Source organism: Pieris napi, chromosome 2 (genome assembly GCF_905475465.1).
Source record: "Pieris napi chromosome 2, ilPieNapi1.2, whole genome shotgun sequence".
Classification (NCBI taxonomy): domain Eukaryota; kingdom Metazoa; phylum Arthropoda; class Insecta; order Lepidoptera; family Pieridae; genus Pieris; species Pieris napi.
The window spans coordinates 447,198-470,966 of record NC_062235.1 but is presented as its reverse complement, the minus strand read 5'-3'; the positions used below and the strand labels follow the sequence as shown (position 1 = coordinate 470,966).

At 32.8% G+C, this 23,769-nt stretch overlaps 1 protein-coding gene across 2 annotated transcripts in view; it reads right to left on the bottom strand.

Annotated features, from left to right (window-relative positions):
* Positions 1-23,254, bottom strand: part of LOC125057246 (adipokinetic hormone/corazonin-related peptide receptor variant I) — a 44,756-nt gene extending 21,502 nt beyond the window's left edge. For both annotated transcript variants that reach the window (XM_047660826.1, XM_047660832.1), the window contains exon 1: positions 23,098-23,254. The gene's annotated coding sequence lies outside the window, so the exon portion shown is untranslated. The remainder of the gene's footprint in view (positions 1-23,097) is intronic.
* Between the last annotated feature and the right edge of the window lie 515 nt (positions 23,255-23,769).

Here is a 23,769-nt window from a genome sequence, read left to right as displayed (position 1 = left end):
TAAGAAATCTTCACCACACTACTCCTACTACTGCTATCAAAGAGGCTATTGAAGAGAGTGGCAACACAGTAGTAGGCGAGATTATTAATGCCAAATTTGGTCCCGACAAAAAACCCACTTCTACCTTTTTTGTAAATTTGCTTCAAGGTCCTAATAATCGAGCTTCTAGGGATATTAGATTTATATACCATCAAGCTGTTACTATTGAAGAACCCAGAAAAAGGTCCACTGTAGTGCAATGTCAAAGATGTCAGCAATATGGACATACTAAAAACTATTGTATGAAACCATATCGCTGTGTCAAGTGTGCTGGACCGCACAAAACTTCGGAATGCACAAAAGTGGATCGCAATACACCTGCTTTATGTGCGTTGTGTTTAGGACCCCACCCAGCAAATTATAAAGGCTGTGAGGTTTACAAGGAAATCCTATCAAGGAAAACCACGCAACACTTACCACGTAAACATAAGCAATTTGAGTATAAACCTCAAAAAGATAAGGAAGAAACTGATAATAAAACCTCTGCTAATCAGAATAAAGAGGAAAATGAACCACTGCAGCAGCAGAGGAAAGCACATGAGCACAAATTGTATGCCGATACAGCCAGATCTAAGGTATATCAAAATAATACAATCCATCAACCTGACTCTTATAAAGTCATTGAACAAATGTTTATACAACAATCCCAAAAGATTGATACTGTATTACAGCAAATGAGTACATTACTTGAACTCATTGCAGTACTAGTCACTAAGTTAACAAAATGACTGCACTAAAAATAGCTACATGGAACATCAATGGCTTGGCACCCAACATCGATGAAGTGGAAATATTGATCAGTCTTCATAGTCTAGACATTCTCCTAATTTCAGAGACACATATGACAACCAGCAGCTCGATAAGAATTAAAGGATATAAGATCTATTCCACAAATCATCCAGACGGTACAGCTCACGGCGGGACAGCAGTAATAATTAAAGCCACTGTTATACACCATGTGTTACCAAACTACTGTACCGAACATATCCAGGCTACCACAGTAGCAGTCAGTGACAGAAATGGAGACTTTAATATATCATCAATTTATTGTCCCCCAAAACATAAAATAAGTGAAGCACAGTTTTCCGACTACTTTGTAAGCTTGGGGTACAGATTTATTGCTGGGGGTGACTGGAATGCGAAGCATTCGCACTGGGGCTCTAGATTAATAACTACACGTGGAAGGGAGCTGAAGAACTAGATAAACAGTTCCTAACTACTGTCTCAACTCCGGAACCAACACACTGGCCCACAGACCAGAACAGACTGCCAGACGTTCTAGACTTCTTCATCACAACAGGGCTGTCTCGACTTTTCTTCAATGTTGAGTCATGCCTCGATAGCTCATCTAACCATGTTCCTGTAATATTGACAGTGAGCACCACAATTCTTAAGAAAGAAGCTCGGCAAACATTGTACAACAAATACACAGACTGGGATAGCTTCCGGGAAATAGTTGACACAGATCTAAGCCTAAAAATAGCACTTAAAACAGAAGAGGATATCGAAGAAGCTACAAAGCATTTCACCACAACAGTTCAAGCTGCCTGCTGGAAAACCTCTCCAGAGCACTTGAATAACAGGCCACGGCAAAATAAGATATCGTTTGAAATAAAAGAACTGATTCTGAACAAAAGAAGACTGCGAAGAGTATGGCACACTAGCAGGCTTTCAGTAGATAAAAGAGCTCTTAACAAAGCAGTCAAGGATCTTAAACTTGCCATAAAAAATGCAAGGGACAAAACTATGGAATGTTATCTAGATTCCTTAACTGCAACAAATGCTACAAACTACTCTCTATGGCGAGCTTGTAAGAACTATAATAGACCGATAGATCCCAAACCGCCGTTACGATTGCAGAATAACACGTGGGCAAAGACAAAACAAGAAAAAGCTGATGCCTTCGCTGTTCACTTAGCAAAAGTATTCACGCCTAATGAAGCTGACCCAGACACTGATGATTCCTTCATAGATTCGGTCTTAAGTCAAGACTTCCAGCTTGATTTGCCGATTAGGCCTACAACGCCGAAAGAAGTCGTCGCAACAATCTCAAAATTGGAGGACAAAAAGGCTCCCGGGTTTGATTTAATAGACAAAAAAGTCTTGAAGGAACTTCCCAAAAAAGGCATAGTTTTTCTTACCATCTTATTTAATGGCATAATAAGAACTGGACACTTTCCATCGCTGTGGAGAGTCTCACAAGTAATTATGATACCTAAAGTAGGGAAGCCAGTGAACGAACTTAGCTCTTACAGGCCGATTAGTCTGCTAACCGTAACTTCAAAACTTTTTGAGTCAGTCCTACAGCACAGATTATTGGAGGAGATTCATCAAAGAGCCATAATCCCGGACCACCAGTTTGGTTTTCGCCAGCAGCATGGCACTGTGGAACAAGTCCATAGAATCTGCTCTGTAATAAGGAAGGCACTAGAGAGAAAGGAGTACTGCTCCTCTGCCTTCCTAGACGTGCAGCAGGCGTTTGATAGAGTATGGCACAAAGGTCTCTTGTATAAAGTAAAAACTCTTCTACCCTGTACATTCTTCCCCATCATTAAATCTTATCTAACAGAAAGAATATTTCAAGTAAGAGAAGAAGATTGTACATCGCCATTTCACTCAATCAAAGCTGGAGTACCGCAGGGGTCTGTCCTGGGCCCAGTCTTATATACCATTTACACATGTGATTTACCACAAAGCGAACACGTCACATTAGCAACATTCGCAGACGATACTGCTGTACTGGCATGTAGTAATAGCCCAATCGAAGCTTCAGACTTCCTACAGACTGGATTGCAAGAAATTGAAACCTGGCTTTCAAAGTGGAGAATAAAAACTAGTGTGACGAAATCTGTTCATGTAACCTTCACTCTCCGTAGAGGAGACTGTCCGCCAGTAACTCTGTGCAATCAACAACTTCCGCAAGAAAACTGTGTAAAATACTTGGGAATACACCTTGATAGGAGACTCGTATGGAAACAACACATACAGAAGAAGAGAGAAGAAATCAACCTGAAATACAGAGGACTCTACTGGCTTCTTGGCAGAAATTCCAAACTGTCAGTAGATAATAAGCTACTCATCTACGAAATGCTCTTGAAACCAATTTGGACATACGGGATTCAACTATGGGGTTCGGCGTGTGACTCTAACATAAGTATCATACAGAGGGTTCAAAATTACATTTTGAAACAAATATCCAACTGTCCGTGGTTTATAAAAACATCGGAAATTCATGAGCACCTCAAAATCAGGACTGTCAAAGAGGAGATCAAGACCTGGAGTATGAAATATAAAAAAAGGCTAGAAATGCATCCTAATAAGCTTGCCACGCAACTAACCATACCGGACCTAATAAATAGGCTTAAAAGGCGACAAATCCTAAGTCTTGATAGACACAGTTGAAAGAGAGGAGCAGTCTCGATGGAGATTTTGCTTTGAACGCCTAACAGCTCTCAACACATCTGCTCATAGTCTAGCTGACTGATTGCAAGATAACGACTTATAAAAAAAAAAAAAAAAAAAATGTATCAGGAGGCAAACGGGCAGGAGGACCTCACAAGGAGGCTTGCAAGACCGAAATACCTAATACCTTGTATTTACCTTTTAAGAAATGGTACGCTCTTTTCTTGAAGGACCCTAAGTCGAATTGGTCCGGAAATACTTCAGTGGGCAGCTGGTGGTGGTGGCACCGCATAGTGGTGGTGCGCGGCATTACCTAAACGGTCAGTAGTGGTGATACGGATGGTATTTTGTATTCTGCTTGACGTCCGATGATGAAACTCAGCTGCAGGTATTAGTCCGAACAACTCCTCTGAACACTCTATTTCCTCTAGGATAAAGTTTTTCGCAACCTTAATAAATGTATGCGTATAACGGAAATATATTATGAATAAACTAAATCCATAGAATTGATAACGCAGATCATTCCCATAGAACAATCTTAACTCAACTATGGAAACTAATTAAACTTGCTCCAATTACACCCCAAAGGGTTACAGCCAAAGCTGTAACACCAATAATTCATATTTCTCAAGAAATTCCGGGTTTCAGGACTATTCGGTCGAAGTGAAATTGCCAATTACACGATTATTTTAACTCACCCGGCTCAAAATGTGGTTAGGGAACAATTTTGTCAATTTTATTACAGTTTCGCCTCAACTTAGATTTATTTGCAAGGATTGTTTGTTTACTTATGTGTTTTTCGGTTTAATGTCTTTTATAGTTCACGTAATAAATGCGAAACTTGGCGTTATAATGAAATTAATTGACATAATTTTAAACTTATTTATCATTTAATAATCAAATGAAAGCAATAAGGGTAAATGTAAAAGGTAAAAGCCTACGGCGAATTGATATAACATGCTCATAAATATTATTATGCGAACACACCACTCACTTCTGGCCTAAAAGATTTAAGCAAGAATTTTGCATGATTTACCGTTTGGTTATAAATATTTTTTAACTATTTGCTCAAAACTATGGTGGATTGCAATAATAGTCCAGATTGAAAAATGTAAAACGAAAGTCGTTAACATAGTAAAAAACATTAATATTTTAGAGATATATACAAAACTGTATCGTATCTTGTTTTATATCTCATTCACAACTTATATGCCACAGTTCAAGAAATTGTACGCATTAATTACCAAATGCATTTTAATAAATATTGTTCCAGATTAAATAATTCTTGATTAAGTACGTATTTTAATTTGAGGTATATGAGTAGTGTATTGAAAAACTATATGTTTTCTTAGCGGTCCTATACGTAAGTCAATTCTGAATAAAATCTACAAGGATGACTTAAATTATCTTCTTAAAGAAAATATTCATGATGTGGCATCATGTTAATTTTCTAACAAATTAGCAGGTAATTACTACACAAAAATTTGACGTATTTTTCAGTTTTAGTTTGTATGGCAAAAAAATCTTCGCGTTATAATATATATTTCTTTAGAATATTGTATATTAAATAATAAGTAGTATCCGCTTTCAACTAAAGTACTCATTCTTCCCTTTCTATCAAATAGTTCTCATACTGTGATAAAAAGAGACAGATCTATAGCGTTTTTAGTTAAGACTGATTTTATATTTATAAGAGGTTTAGTTCACTACGGAGTAAAAACTGATTAAAAAAATACTTAATTGTACTCGAGTAAAGACAATATTAATACTGAGTTTTTACAAACAATAATATTATTATTGTTATTATAGATAATATTTTCTTTTAAAATCAAAATGGCAACCCTACTGGCATGAATAAAAGTATCGGTTCTTGGAATTCCATTAGTTATCGATAAAAGAGGGTGAAAAATTTTGTGAATATGCGACGTGGGTCACATGGAATTCGATCAAAGTCTGGGTTCAAATTAAACCAATGTCGACGACTATCATCAAAGCTTCTAAGCCAAGCGAATTAAATCATTTCTATAAAACTTTTTTTTACGATTTGGCATTCTGATAAGGAGGGAGCTTGTAGTTTATTGTTTATCAGAATGCGAAATCGTAAAATAACTGCTTCACGACTGATTTTAGCGCGACCGCCGCTGCGAAAACCGCAGTGAGAGTTGAGAGCAAAAAGTGTGTTACAGAATCGCAAGGCTGCTCTGTATTTGATCATTTAGCAATACATATAAGAACGTAACACCGTTTTAAAATCATATTATATTCTTACTCCTATTAACATATCAGAGATAGTAATGTAAACTTTAAAGTTACTCTTGTGCTTGACAACTAAACAATTAAAGGTCTCCAAATTTCAATTAACTGCCAGTTCTCAATTGAGCCGTAAACCTGACGAGAAGAACGGACAACAAACTATTTTTAATCTCCAAGTATTTTGTTTTAAAAAACGCTTGTACAAATGTCACTAAAATATATTATAGCTACCGTCTTTGAGCCTTCAAGACTGTACACTTATTATACCACAATGAATCTTTTTCTAAATTTTTCCCCAATATCCACTCCGATGGATTGAAAATTAGCTACTCGTTGGCCGTAAAGATTGATTGCACAAAGCCTTCTCAAAATTGCCGAGTTCGATAAATCTTACGTTAAGGATAACCTCGAATGAAATTTTAACAATGGCCCTTCGTTACCAAACGAAGCGAATTAATTAAATTAATTAATTGGTACTTATAAAAAATTACAATCTGTACTATTTTTAATAATTAAGAGGCCAAATCAGAATCCCAGGGAAATCATAATCACTTTAAATAGTGAAATTAACGCCGTTTTGAATTCATTTTAAATATCTCTAAAAAACTAGAGCATTGTATATTTTTAAATATAGTCTTGATAAGTCTTAAATATTATCCGTGACACATTTGATTTTTCCAGCAGTTTTTTTACGTGTATGTAACTTAAAACGTTCATTATTATGGCGATCCTAAAACACAAACTCTTAAGACTAGTGTTGAAATTTTATTCAACATATTATGATTGTTGTTGGTAATTTCAGATGGTAGTTGGCGAATTTTCAGAGATTCTAGAAGCGCACCTTGGTTTTTCCGTTTCATAATTGTATGTGAGTAAAACTTTATTTTAGATAAATAATCGTTCTTCGGTTGTATAGATAATATTATTTTACTATTCTTTACACAAATGAGCGACTTTAACGGTTGACTTAATTACATTCAAATATGAAAGACGCACTTCGAAAGGGCACTTAAAACAAATTTCTAACGTTAACATATGATGGTATTTTGAACCTATTTGTTTATGCAAGGGCTCGGCGATTAAATTCTAGATTCTTATTTAATAAATTACAGTATATATAAGGGTTGAATTGGCAATTAGGCCCAATTTTCAAGCAGCCCGAAACAGATTATCCAACAACTGATATTTATATAATTTATATGTACCCATGTCTTAACCAAAATGGGTAATTTTATGGTAGGGTAATCTTGGGGTAGACATCACGCTCTACCACTTTTAAACAAATTATTTATTTTAAAACGAATTTCATTCGGCGACAACAATATATAAGAAAAATCTTCATAGAATTTACTGAGGGTCCTTATCCCGATTTTCTTTTGTCCGGGAGGAAAGGGTTGAAGTTGATATTGGAGTGAAATCCAGATTATTGGGTTCTTTAAGTACTTTACATAAACTAAAATACATAGTCATCCTGTGGCAGTGTGTTAAAACCTTTTATAACTAGCTATAGCTGTTTATTATTGTTTATTTGCAAAAAAAAGTGGTACATTGAGATTAATTACTTATAAAAATCCACACCATCAGCCATATAAAAATAGGCATGCAAATGTCATATTAATTATCATAATAATAAATCAAGTTATTTATAATTGTTGTCAAAACTTATGGTCTAAATACTCGCCTATGCTTTAATGGCACCTTGCCCTTAAAAATTTATTTACCTTCCCCTTGAAAGCATTACACAGCAATGATGTATATTACTGCTGGGGTGATTAAATATATTGAAAGCCAGGCACCCACAGCCGTGTTGGATCCCTCGGCATATACAGGTTTCTTTAAATGTTTTGAATAATTTTATATGCTATTTTACATTCATATCTGCTTCAAGGATATACCCATTCTAAATAGGCTTTGAAATGCGAAAAGATGGTCTATTACAACTGTAGTACATAAATTTGCTCTATTGTCAATAGTTTAGAAATACGAGATTTAGGAATTTTTATTGCTCTTGTGACACCTTGGGTTACACTATCGCATTTACATACAGAACTTTGAAACGAAACGAGAGAACTTTTTGAAAATATTGTAGCCTATGTTCACCAGGGTGAAAGAATATCTCAAATTAGTCTTGTAGTTTTGGAGGATTTTTAATGCAAACACACAATCAAATCTTTCCACTTTATAATATTAGTGTAGATAAAAGTAAAGATATATTTATTTAAGGTAGATTTATAGGAAAGTCCTTAGATCTTTAACTCTACTTCTTTTCCCTTTTCCACCGCCGAAGTCATGAAAAATAAGAAAAAGATCATGGTCATTAAAAGAAAGTTACCATAAAAATAAATAAACTTAAGTGGGAAATGGGTGGGGCACATGGCAAGAGGAACAGAAAAGTGGAGCAAGACACTACTAAGCTGGTGCCCAAGGTACAATAAACGAAAAAGAGGAAGACAATTTTGATGGTGCATAGACCAAATTGAGGAACCAGCAGGTGGTACGAGGAGACCAAAAAAAGGGCTCAGATACCTTAAAAGCATGAGATAGAAATAATTTTCAAGATGATTTGGAGCAATGAAAAGGCAACGAGACTTTCCAACTTTCCAAATTGCCAAGCAAATATCTCATAAGGAAAGAAATTAAAAATATAATCACACGATTATATCGTAAAGAACCACCAAGTAGACATTAATACGACTGAATGAATATTAAACGAAGATCACTTGCCACTTTCTATAATTGCAGAGGATTTAAATATAAGTTCAGTAATAACTTTAATGACGTTGTGGTTTATGACATTTTCCTTTGAATAATTGTAATGTAAAGGGAGGGCAAAACTTGCTGAGTTTCTTGCCCGTTCTTCTCAGAATGGATGGCGTAGTTTTGCTCTTTCGTGAATTTTGTAAACGTTGTTGACATTCATAAGCATGCTCTAAGAAGCATCTAAATTGAATAAACTAATTTTTATTTGATTTGATTTGAATAAAAACATGTGAATTTTTTTTTTAACTAGACGAGATCCCGAAAATCTCGGGATCCCGCTGGATTGATATTTCTAATCCTGCGGGATCTCGAATTTATGATCTCGAGTCGGGTTTGCATTCCCTAGACTCAGCTTTGTAGCAGAAGTTGGTATACGATTGATTTAAGTTTTGAAATACATACAGTAAACATAATATAGGCTACTCATAATTGATCTACAAAAGAAGGTCGGTTCAATTGGACGTTTAATTAATTTCTCAAAACAAGCTGATAACCGTACGTCGGTCGTCGGGTCACCGCGCACTTTGATTCGCTGAGTAATTTTATCTCGAGAGACCGATAAATATCATTATAATTACCTAAGTTTACGGATATTGGATATCTTTGTCGCATTTATTAACAAGACTTAAATTATTAGCAATCTTTAATATGTTTATGTAATTTTCATTTTATTCTGATTTGTGGACGAAGGATGCTTGCTAGCGTGTTTCGGGGTATGATATCATCGCAGTGAGACTTTAAAGAAGCAGGAATAAAAGGAGGAATACAATTCGAAGAACTGAAGTTTTCAAGTATCAAATATCTAAAAACTACTATTAAACATAAATCGAAACTATCATAATTTTAAATACTATAATAGTTGTAAGTAGTTTTGTCAGAGTATTTAAGTACGCAATCGCTACAGAAATCTTAATGTGATCAGATTCATTTGCAATTTAAAATGTAATAATAATAATGTCGTATATATATATAAAGTACTATCCCGGTGCTTCTTACATCACGCGCACTCCGTAAAACACTGTGTACATAGAATATAATAATAAAAGAAGACCGATCACCTGTCTATGAAGAAAGATCAAGAAAGATCACGAAACAAACGCATATACGTGCACAAATTAGGGATGTTTGTTTTTGCTTTTCTTACAAGGGCCAGTTACAATTTAACGTCGTTTTGTTTATTTCACGGCTTTTAAGCCCGTAAAAATATTATTTAGATTTACAAATTATAATAACCTTTTTTAATCTTTTGATGTTGTTGCTAATGGACTTGGGTGTAAAGCAGGATTATGTTAACATTTTTCGCGTTTGTTTTGATCTTATCATCATAAAATTAATTTTATAAACGTCAATTATAACTTAAATTTGCTATATAAAGTAACGCTACTTAACTACTTAACTACTAATCAGTGGCGCTACAACCTTTTTAGGTCTGGGCCTCAGATTTCTAGTAGTAAGGGATGTAGGTGATCAACTTTCTATGCCTGACACACGCCGTCGACTAAGGCAAACCTTTATAAAAAAAAATTACAAATCTTTTCCTTCACCGTTCGAACGAATGTTAAATGGGCACATAGAAAGAGAGTCCATTGGTGCACAGCCGGGAATTGAATCTACGACCTCAGGGAGGATTCGCACTGAAGCCACGCATGCTCCTCAAAAAATTTGCTATATTCTTCTAAAAAAATTATATAAGAATCTAAAATAAACACTATAATATAAGTTTCATTTTTTTTCTAAAACCTAATTATAACCACAAGTACTAAGTACTTCATTACCAAGCTTCGCAAATAACCGAGACTATTTATATTAATTATAAACAGGTAGTAACAAAATATTACACGAACTATGATAAGTACTTTCTCCAAAATTGCGACCTAAAAGTCATTAACCCCAAGATGGTAAGCACATCGCCCCCACAGAGTACCTACGTTTTAAAATAATTTATTTTCAAGAGTCTGGTTTTCAAAGTATGTTTATAGAACTCTGCAAACATTGAAATACAATACAGTGATACACCGTTTTGAATAGATTGTTTCAAGCATTTCTTTGAAATAATAGTTAAAAGGCAAAATTCTTCAGAGCGTACCAACTTGGAGTAATCATCTGAAGGTTTATTTATCCCATTTAATGTTTATTTGTAATATTACTAGTTTTCAAACTCAAACTCAAAATAACTTTATTCATATAGGTAAACAAGTACACTTATGAACGTCAAAAAATAAGTTAGATTAAATATTGTAAATTTTCATTTACTACCTAATTTAGTTCGCAAGTCAAGGGCATAGAGCGGGCAAGAAACCGCCAATCTTTTTAATCGCTAAGTTTTGAGTCATACAAATTGTTTGAACTGGAGCAAATCAATCCCAAGGATTAGGATCATTTAAATATTCGTCAAATTTATAAAAAGCTTTATTGATTAATTTACGTTTAACGAGGGCTTTGAATTTATTTAGGGATAATTATCTAATTTCACTTGGGAGTTTGTTGTAAAAACGAATACAATTTCCATATAAGGAGTGCTTTATCTTCTGGAGCCTGGTTGGTCGTATACTCAAGTTAGTTCTGTGTCGCGTATTATACTGGTGAAAGTTTGTTTTATAATCGTTTATATTGTTTTGTACATACAACAAGGCTTCAAGAATATATTGATCAGATAGTGTCGTAATATTTAATACCTTAAACTTATTCCGTACCGACTCCCTCGGAGAAATACAATAAATTGAACCTCTGCAGCAGCACCCTACAGTAGAATACTGTACGACATAACGCTATGAAAGTATGTGTTTAAATTATCATAGCAAATTTTTGTAAGCTCAGACTTGTTGTTGCGTTCAAAAAAGCGATAGAAAGTACAACATTTCTAAGTTATCGTATAACTATAATTTTCGAAGTATTGATATTAAAATACAATGAGTATTTGAAATAGTCAAATAATATATACATATATATAGATTCAAAGACTTTTCTAAGTTATTTAAGGTAGCATTGTTATATGTAGATTAAAATACCCTTTATCAAGTAGGTATCATATACAGTACAAGAAAAGATTACTTTTTTTCGTGTACATAGAAAACTTCTTTTATCCAGTGAAAAGCCAAAAGCTCACGGCTTACCTTGCCTCGGGCAGGGTTGAGGACACAATACAGAATATATTGCATGAGCAGTTTTAATGGAGACATATGTACAAAGATGAATCCTTCTTATATACATTATGTATCCATTATAAATTCATACGTATATATACAGTACCTTACATATTACAGATAATATATTAATCGGACACAGAGCTTAAACTATTCGGTTAATTCAAGACCTCAAGATCTTTATTATATACTTATTCTTGAGAATAAGTATATAATAAAGATACTATTCTTATTACTATACTTATTCTTGAGAATATATGCTTTTTAGAATGTGTCATTTAAAGTCTAATTACGAATTTTCTAAAATTAATACTAAGTATAATGCAGGTATATAGACATGGTTGCTTTTACTTATTAAACAAGATGACTGAGTCGAAAATCTTTTTACAAAACTATATTTTTACATTTCACTATGTTTATACACAATCGTTTATTAAAAACTAAACATAACAATCAAATATAGGTACAGTATTTACAATTTTCATAACCTACATAGTAATAATAATTAAATATTAATAAGCTTGCATTTTCTCGCTGTATTGCGATACTTATTCGTTGAGCGCGGAAAGCACCAACTCTGGGGTCACCGGTACTATCTACCAGGCGCCAACTTAAATCTTTAATTAACGCCTGTGCATTTGAACCTCACGGCCTAAGAGTCTCTACTCCAAAGGGTATGGGTAAAAACTATTTTTTATTAATGTTTTAAATAGTTTAAGTTTTAATCACACATATTGCTATTCATATAATTTTATGCTAGCGTTAAAGGTATACGTATATTATGAATGGAACCAAACTTTTTAAATGTGTTTTATTTTTATATTTATTCATTATAATTAGTATTATTACTATGAAGCTTAAGAGAATTGTAAATACCTGTATACTGGTGTGTTGTAAATATATAAATAATCATTCCAAATAAAATATTATCTAAGACTTAAACATATATAAGAAATTTCCTTTTGCCAAAATATAGCAAACTTATACTTGGTGTCCAATTATATTCTAAGAGTAATGACCTCTTCTGGGAATAGTATTAAAATATGAAATATTTTTAATATCAACGAAAATATTCTAATTTTTATATTAAACGAAATGATTCGTTAACAGCCTACTTTAGTTTAATTCTCTCTGATCATATTTATAAAAAAGAATAGCCAAGAAAAATAGAAGAAATAAAAAGAACGTTTTGTTTATAATTTTAAGTAACACGCAATAGACCTTAGATGTAATCTTTCATTAGATTTACATGATTTTACGAGATTTTCCGCTCATGTCAACCGTTGTCAATTGAACCTGTCGAATCATAACGGTAGATTGGATTTACTTCCAAGTTATTTTTTCTGTGATTACTCTATCTAATCTCTACAAAATGCTATCAAAATAAAAATCGATTAATAATTTATTTTTATTTACGTACTTCCGTTTCCATTTTGTTTTAAGTTTCAAACGTATGGACAATTACAAAACACTTTTGAAGTAAAACTTCTTTTCGCGCGTAAGGGAAAAATTATTAGAGTAATTTATACGATTCGCACGCACACGTCACAAAAAACCGCCACCCTGAAGTTAGCAGAGCATCAACATTTCAAAACAAAAAATGTCAATTTCTTTAATTTTTTTGTGATATTTAAAATAAACTTTAATAAACTATATGATGCGTTATAATAAAACTTTTAATGTATTACGAGCTTTTTTCTATTGTTAGTGTCGTTTTTTCTACAAACGGATAATAAAAATTTTGAAAAGGTTTTTATTGTTACGCCATAGAAGTATAACTTCTAACGCGAGTACATAAGTTAAAATAAGCAACACTTTTTTTATAGAATAGGGTGCAAACGAGCCCACGGGACGCTCAGGGCAAAAAAAGGGAAAAGGGCAGTCATGGACACCAATTTTTAGTGGGTAGGAGGGGCCCGCCTTTGATGGAGGAGTACACTCTTACTTTGAACAGTTGGAGGTCGTATCTCAAATATAAATACAATAAGTTATTGCAGTTAGAAAATATGTAAAACAAAAACTTGGCGATTAAAAAGAGAGGCGGAGAATTTATTGCCAGTTCTTCTCTTCATTTCTATGCCCTTGAATTGAGAACTGGCAGAAAATGTAAAATTAGAAGCATTTAATGTATATTTATTTTTTGACGTTCATAAGTGTATAAACATCTTGTTACCTTTAACATGAATAAATGATTTTTGACTTGATATTGTTTAACAGTACATGTTCCGCATAATTATTGGTTATAACATATTTGCGTTTCGGACATGCTGAATTAGAAATAATTTGACGCGACACTTTAGCGCGACGAAGCCAAGTCTAATGTTATAATCGTGTTCAATGATTATAACATTAAACCTCACTCGCAACATATATTGCAATAAAGTCAAATAAGACAGAAATCGAGCAAGCCTATGCCTAAAAGGAAATGGTTCCAACACCTAATTGAGGTTTGGGTACCATTGCGGGATGTGGGACATTGACAGTCCGTACAAATTAAATCAACTGCCCTTTCATCTGGAGACGTGCCCTGTGTCATTACTAAAAGCCAATTACAGAAACGTGAAGTTACGATTCACGTTATGAATATCACATTATATTTATCTAGTATAACAGTAGTAGTAAACGCAGACTGCAGTGACAGCAAAATAGGCGTTATTTACACTGTATTAATTACGCTTATTATGATTCTTGTAAGATTTACAGTTGCTGGTTTGTTTAAAATTGTTTATTGCTCTGTAGATTTATAATGTTAGGAATAATATATATAAATTCCTTATTAATTACATGATCTCTATTATTTTGTTACTAAAGATCTACACTTATAAACTAAAGAGGCAGAACTCAAAAACTATTATTATAATGCCACAATATACATGAGTAGCATAGACTATATTTATTTCTAAACTATTTAAGAAAGAATCCAGCTAGCCTCCAACAAATAAACACAATCATATTATATGGTTTAGTTAACACTTATTCAAATTATTCTCGGGGAAATAATGGATTAAAAGTTTTAATTTATATAATACAATTCACTGTTTTCTGCTTGAAATATAATCAGTAAAACAAAAACAGAAATTTGCAAATCTGTTCGTCCACTAAAAATTTCTCTAATAATCAATACAATAACGGTCAATAAAACATAGCTATACTTATAGCTATAATTTATCTCCAATGGTTGTAATCCGATATTTTAATAATGAAAAACGCTAACAAAGTAAAATCGGGGCCATATAATGCGCATAATTGGATTCTTCAATTAAAACCGCTGGAATTTTAATATAAGTTTTACACACAAAGGCCAGAAAACGACAAACGTCATACAAATAAGAGACCAGTTTCGTTGTTATCAGAAAGCCAAAGAAGATTACATCGTATACACGATACTTACAAATTCTACAATATATAGATTCTATATAATATACTTCTTTCTTTAACTATTTTAAGAATAATGTGCCTGTTGAGTTACTTGTGGAAAATACATAAAATATTTTATTACAGATAAAAAGTATACTACTACTATTTAACTATAAGTGCGACTCGTGTATGTTTTCCTACAATAATGTACTAACTGCTAACTGACGTGAGACTGATCTTAAATTAAATTATCGTGATTCATGTGCACTTTTTACTTTTATTTTTCATGTATCCTTTATTAGTTTAGTTTGGTTTCTCTTCCTGTTTAGTTTTTTTTATAACTATATGTAATATGTATTTTTGCACTTCTTGCCTAAGGTAGGCATCTAATTGAATACATTATTTTTTTCTTTTCTCACAGTGGTTGCCTGGAAGAGATCGCTCGATAGCGATGAGGTTGCTAGTTGCCCTCCTTTACATTTAATTATGTTAAATTTTTATATTGTATTACTAAGCCTGATTACAAATCGCATTTGACAGTGAAAATCCCGAAAATCCAGACAATTCGATTATATCGCTGTAAACGGCATAATAATGAGGAATGAATCAAGATATATCCATTAATTTCATTTTGGATTAACTTAGGCTTGCTGGGAAAGCTGCTTTCAACGAATTAGGGTTGCACAGATATTATAAATGTCTGTTATGGTAGGGGAGCCCACGATGCTAAATGGGGATTTACTCGAGCGTCGTAGAGACCTATTAGGATGCAAAGCTTAGATAAAAAGAAGAAAAAAATGTTATATGATAAATTCCTTTTCATCGGTGGGGGAAGCGGCTATAGATAGTTAAATATGTAAAAAAAAACTGTTGCATGGACATCCTCGAGCGCGTCAGATATTGATAGCATCTATGCCCTACGTATTTTTAATAATGTACGTATGTTAATCTGATCGTTTGCATGATGCGGGTGGTTGTATTTAAGGGTTGAAAATGACAAAAAAAATTTTTTTATCGAGCGCGTCAGATTTTCTAAGGGAGTGTTAAGTGCACCAAAAAAAAGCTCTCATTCACTAATCTGACGATTTCGATGGCACGCAAACCCACGGCCATTTTCATAATATGCAAAAAAAAATCGCAATTTTGAAATACTCAAGCGCGTCAGATTAAGATATATGTGGTTCATCTTTATGTTCTAAACGTACTGTCTGATAATCTGACGATTATCTAGAGGGATTCGCCTGATCTGACAAAAAAAATTTAGAAAAACGATTCACCGAAAGGGCAACTTCCCGCTACTTCCATTCCTGGGCGCTTAAAATTGATATTTTGAGCTCGCTGAGTTCAAAGAAATAACATGTCTATGCATTTGAGCTCCCCAGCTCGAAAGTCTGATAGAATTTTCATAGAACACTATTTTTGGAATTTTCAAACCGCAATAACTTTTGAATCGTTTAAACAATTTTCACGCGGTTGGCGGCATTCGACGCAGTTTTATCATCATCATAAGTAATTTTGCAATTTTAATTGATAGAACCACAAATTTCGGAGTAATCCCGAAAAAACACTTTTTCGGGTTTCTTTCGTTCACGATATCTCTCGAACTAATCAACCGCTTTTGACGAGCTTGGTGGCGATCGACGTGATTTTTTAAGCTCAAAGGCGGATTAGTTATTGAAGTTGATCAATAAAGAAACCACTTTAAAAAAAAATATTTCTTATTTTTTTAAGATTTTTCAAAATTTCTCAAAATCTATCGGTCCGAATCGGTTCAAATTCACAGGAAATGTAATTTTGAGGGAAATATTTAGAACGCCGTTTAGTAGATTCCGATCGGTTAAAGGAAATGTAGGCATCACGCAGCTGCACGCATTTAACTTTATCGACGATTTTTTGTTATTTCGGCTTGCGGAAATCGTCAGATTATATATTTTTCATTATTCTTGAATTATTTCCTTCAAAATAAAAAATAAATTAGCTACGCTCGAGAATGTCGAGATGACGGTTTTTTTTTACAACTTTGTTGCCCTCCCCTTTTTTTCCGTCACTCTCAAAGTGTCAGATTAGTGGAATATACACTTTTTAGGATGTAATTAACTCACCCTACCTTAATCTGACGCGCTCGGGAATTTCTGATGGTCAATTTTTTTTTACTAATCTGATCCTGTCTCCTTCACGGGCGGCCTTATATATGGGCCTCATATTTTGTGGAGGTACTTAACAGGGTACAAGGTATCGCCCTATATATTAATCTGCCGCGCTTTAGTAAATCCCGAAATCCCCTCTTGGGCTCCCCTACCATTATTTATCTCAGTTTTAAAGAAATAAATTTGCCAAATAAATAATTTTTATTGCAACGTCTATTGTACATAATTGTATCACATCCGGATTGAATGTATAAAGCAAATAATTGGAAACGTTTAGAGGTTGACACCCCTGATACTTTAATAGAATAATTATGATAATAAATCAGCTTGCAACTGTATGCATTAATTATTTCTAGAACTTCGTAATTACTAATTAGTAACAGTTGTTAAATCTATTCTGGCCTCTTTACAGACAAAGACATATTTTTGCGTCTGTTTTATAGATGAAATTTAATGAAAGTATGAGCTTCAACAAAATTGGTTCGTTAGTGAGTTAATCCATAACCTAAACTCATCAGAATCTCAACTGGATTATTTTAAGAAAGCTCATGGTAGGCCCCCAGCAGACATAATGTCATGTTTATTAAGGCAGTAAATGATGTATATGGGAAAGCATTTTTTAAATCCATATAAAAAACGAACCAATTATATTTAGAATTATATATTACGCTCTTTCAAAGTTCTCTTCAAAACCTGTTGTCTGGTTATATACAGTAACGGTACGGTACGATTTTATATTGTATTATTAAAATCAGTGTAATTGTTTATTTGTGAGTCTTTTAAAGCTTTTAACGAAACATACTTAAATTGTAGTAATTAGAAAATAAAGCAGCTAATTTTAATTAAAAAGTTAGTTGCGAACTCAAAATGTACAATGGAACGTTGAAAGGTTTTATTTTAAAAATACTGTTACAAAGACTACTAATACTGAATGAAATGTTCTCGATTTTCCCTCAGCTAGCAGAAATGTCATTTACGACCGTTTCAATAGAGTTTCTAACACATAATAGAAAATTTAAATTTACATAATGACCTCCGTTTTCAGGATTGGATTCAGGCTGAAACATTTTTGTTTTGTTGCTGTTGCTGAGCAAGTGTTGTTACATGGTAGAGTTTTCAGGAAACCATTTTCAGGCGTTTTCAGGGTTTACCCCTTTAATGAAGGGTAATTAATATTCTAGAGAAAACTTTTTAAGTGTGAGGCAAGGACGAAATGACGAAACAACAATATGAGAAAGAAAGGGACGATCGGCATTTTCTCGAAGCCAGACTCATAATCATTCCTGCCCAGAATGTTCTGGAATATCGTTCTTAATTATTTCCACCGACATGTAAACAGAAATATAATCGTCGAAACGCAACTAGAAGATTCAGTTTTGAGTGCAATTCCGACAGATTAACATTGAAGAGATAAAAGTGCGAATAGTGTAGACAAGTGATCAAGTACTGTGAAAGTGTTAAGTGTGGGTAATTGTTGTGGTTAGTGACAGTGTTTTGTGCATTTACTAGTGTGTTTCTCTGCATAATTGTGTATTATTAGATTCCTCGTTAATTACTTTAAAACAAACCCTTGAAGAGATTTACGGAGTTTCTGCTTACACCCCTAGCTCGTAACAATGCTATAATAACACCACACATGTGGAAATTCTTTCAAATTGAAATAGGTGACCAATAAAAATAATAAATGAGTTTATAAAAAATAAAACGTACATTAAAAATAAAATAATTTTATAATTAACATGCAATAGATTTCATCAATAGGATGAGATTAAAAATGACATGACTACGTCCTAACAATACTTAAAATTACAATTTCCTTCAGTCATATATTTATTTCATATATATACTGTGTATTACATATATGAAGAAAACAAAGGCTACGCTTCGATGATTTCCAATTTCATAATCTACGCAGTGCTATCGAAATAGCATCTATTTTTAAATCCACATATTGAATCGTGGGCGGTTCAGGAAAATTAGTCTCCAATATCCACCAAGTACTTAGAAAGTTGAAAAAAAAACTTCTAAAGTTCTATTAAAAGCAGTTAAAATAATTGTTTACGAATACCACTGAATAGTATATAATAGACTATTAAGTTTATGGAAAATTTATACTATTGTAAAACACGTTAAAACTTCACGAAATTAGTGAATTTCATGAATATAATTTCGTAACATACTACGAAAAGAAAGTTTTATTCGTTATCACACATATCGTTCAACTATGTGTCGAAATTATGAGATCTCAACTGAGAGTAGACAGTAGAAAGCACGCGAAAAGACGCGCTTTCCGTTTTAGGAGGAATTGAACCTTTTACTGTTTTATTATGTTCTTGTAAAATTGTAATTTTAAAATACACTGATTACATCTCGAACCATAAATTACAAATATGTAATAAAGGAAAGAATATTAAAATATGCTTAGAATATAATATATATAATAGTGCTTCACCCGATATTTAATAAGAGAGACATAGAACACTAGACAATAACTGTTATTAGGTATGGAAAGCAATAAGGGGTTCTAAAAATAAAACTACAATGACGAAAGAAGTCAAGTATATGATATTTATGTAATATGTTATCAAATAAAGTAGTCACAAATAAAGTTAATCCTTAAATAAAACTATACTAGAATAAGTCTCAAAGAATAAGTATCGCAATACAGCGAGGAAATGCTGCCAGCGTTAAAGGTACACTGCCACAGGGACCAAACTTTTTTAATTTGTTTTAATTTTCATTTTATTTATTTTTAATTATTAAGTTTTATATAACAATTAATACTGTGAAGACAAAAGGTTATTAAACTATACTTGACACTGAGTCAAGCAAGTTCCAGCCAGTGCAAATAGCAACTAGATGTAAAATAGAAGTGCCATCTCCTCCTCTAAAATTTTAAATCACTCGAACCTAGGATCCACAGAATTAATATGACTAGTATATTAAGTATAGACTTAGATTTTAAAGTCGTTGAGATTAAAAATATTATTTATTATGTTTAAACATTTTTATCATTCACTTTGGCCACACAACTTCGGATATTAAGAATGAAAAAGATTACGCCTCTTTTTCTTTCATTAACCGAATTTTAATGACCTAAAATACTTTACAAGCGTCTTTAACAAAAAGCCGTGGTCGGAGGAGAGAAGCCATCTTGCTTTTTGTCTTCCAACCATATATACAAATTACATAATATACAATGTCAAAATAGATTTATTAATTATAAACTTACCTACATTGTTTATTACTTTTTTACGCTTATAAAGTTCCAATTTTTTATTAAATTACTCTAAATTTACTGTACTATCCAGTAAAATAAATTCAAAATCATTTATTAATTTAGGAAACACAATGTACACTTATGAACGTCAATAAAGTAAATACATATTAAATGCTAAATGCTTCTAATTTTAAATTTTCTGCCAGTTCTCAAATCAAGAGCGTAGAACGGACGAGAAGAACTGGCTATGAACTCTCCGCCACTCTTTTTAATCGCCAAGTTTTTTGTTTTACACAATGTTTGTATGGAGCTGCAACCATTACACCATGTTCCACATGACATCTTAAGTAATTAATAGTTAATTAATAATAATAATAACAAATCAAAATCAAAGATTTTTCCTCTATAAGCAGTAGGCATGGTGAAAAGCACGCACTTACATTCTCGTGGGAACAACACGCAAATACAAAGTCGAAATAACTAACATCACCACATATACGAATTCAAGTTCGACCAGTTACCACCAGGACTTAGAACCGATAAGAACCACCCTTTTTAATCGCCAAAAGAATGCTATTACATTACAAGGGATCCAATGATCTGACACAATCTATTCATACATATATATTCAAATCACCCTTTATGAATTATTGGTGTAATAATAAATATAGCAAGATCAAAGTTGTAATGAAAAGGGGAACTGATCACATGGCGACATGTCAGAGCCAAACATATTGGGTATCAAAATCAACATTCACGTGCTCTGATATGCTTGAAAAATATATTCATAGCAAGGTCTAAAGCTGAACAAAATTTGACCTGACTCACACAAAATGTTTTACCAAGTTTTGGTAAAGACATAAAAAAGATACATCAATATGTTTTTTATTACCATTACATAAAAATACCATAATATTTCACATTTCACCATATTATTCATATTTCACTAACTTTTTGTTTAAAGTTAAAAATACATCCTTATTGTAGATTTCATACATCATTATCGTTCGTTATTTCATATTTTAAATTATTGGTATAACATAAATGTGTAAAAAACAACGATATTAATAAATTAGAAAGCAAAATTTATATTTTCGATATAACAACTTAAATATTAAAATACCACAAAGTGATTAAATCTAATTCAAATACGTCAACTTCAATCCTTTTACAAACTTCTTAATGTAAGGGACAACTGAATTTTAAAATGGTTGTACAGCGAAATCCTCTTATTTAGACCAAAACATCACGTTTTAAACATTGTTCATTAGCAGATTTGATTACTAACATTTAAACCCAACCTTTTTGTCATAAACAAGTTACAAAACACGAGGACTTTGTAATTAAAGAGCGATGTAAGATCAATACTTCCTAAAAGTAGCAGATTACTCACAAAATAGGCGGAGTTATAAACTCCGTCTATCTTAACCATCTCTCTGGCTCAGAGATGAGCTAGCTTAATCTGTTGTTATTCCATTAGACTACCGCGGAAATAGTAAACATCTCAATCTTGGAATCACAAAACACATACCTTTATTTCTTTAAAGACAATGGAATTTAACCTTTATGTATTTACTATGCCGTATGTCATTAATTCGGTATTAGCGTTGTTATACACAGAAAATAATTTCAATTCGAAAGAATCCTTAAGATTAACGCGGTCTAACAAGCTTTTTAGCTTTTTAGCATTTATATAGATAGGATATAATAGGATTAAGTTTACTTTGATTTTGCAAAAAATAAAAGGATTTTTATTTTATTATCTAGATAGCAGTTTGGGTAATATAGGCTATGACTTAAAGTTCTTTTTTTCCTTCATAAGAACGTCGCAATAATTACCAGACAAATAAATTCATAAATAATAAACAAAACAGAGGTACAAAGAAGAATACTGGTACGAGGAAAGTAAAACAATTTTTTTTCTGTCATAGATATGTTTTATGTGCCTTCATTTACTTCGTTGGAAGCTGCAATGGAGACATCCGACAAAGGGTTCTAATTCAGATCCTAAAAACGATTAGTCTAGTCCCTTACTACCCACAATCGTCATGCATTCGCAAACACGCAACAAAAGATGACCGGAGTTGTAGCATCCCTGGATTTTTGTATCTATATAAAACTATTGTCGAAAACCTTGATATATGATAACTAACGTTGAGAGATTAAATGAGAGAAATGATAGATAATTTCTATGTATCAGTATGTGTACAAGACGTTTAAGTAGAAACGGTACCTGAAAACACACAAACCAACACTATCGAGCTACATTTAGTGTTCTTTAGCAGTATATTTCATTGCAATTCAGTGCACGCGGTACCTTTCATGTTTTCATATCGTCATTATATCAATTTGCATGTGTTTGAAGTTAGTACATCATCGCATTTATTAATATCAGCTTCATAGTACGTAACTACGCATCATTACCGGTGATTACTTTTTAATAAACGACTGTTTTTGCGGATATTAAATATAATTTCTGCGAAGTATGTATTATAGAGGTCATAGGTAACAGATTTTGTGTTTTTATGTAATAGAATGTAAGCAAACAAGTATAATAATACGTATTGTATTAATATTAGAATTATTGGTATAATTAACATAAAAAAGTAGTCTGATTTCTTAATTTTTAAAATGCATCAAACTTCATTAACAAGCTTAACTTACAAAAATTTTAAATTTGTTTTGTTTGTTTGTATAACAATATTCTATAACTTCTATTGATATTGTACAGCGAGATATTATAAAAAAACATTCACTGAAAAGCTTGACAACTCACCAAAAAGTTTCAACATCCCGATAACAATACTTCACTTAAGTTTCACTGCACTTAACTCTTCTAAATGTTAGAATGTTCGGAATCGTCACTGTCACGTCGTAAGAGGCGATTGTGTGACACGCGCGTGGGCTCAGCACTGGATTGCTACTGGTAGCAAGCCGCCCGCCCGCCCAGATCTTATCTTGGGTTAAAGGGCGCAAGTCTTAATCTATCGCGGTAGATAATTTTTAATAACATGTTTGTTATTATATATGACAAATTCTCCTTAATGTTTTACGATTAAACTGTGGTAAGATATAATAAAAGGTGATTTAATTGCGTCGTAAATGCATTTATTTGTTAAATGTTGAACGATAAAAATTTAAAGAGAACCGAATCTTGAATAGCAATAGATACGAAAATTTTTCCTAATGGTTTTTATTATGGGATGCACTTAATCGCCTTTCGTTCTTGGCTCACGACATCCAATCCCTGAGGACACCCCATTGTCATCAATTGTTTCACTTGGTGGTCTCGTAAACACGACTTAATGATCTGTCTGCAACTGTACACTATTGCACATAAAGGTCACCCATTTAAAAATCAACTTTTTCCATGGTTGTAAATCTTACCTAAGGAAAATAAATACCCACTCCAAGAATCCCTCATCCCCCATCTGTTGTAAATTTTTTT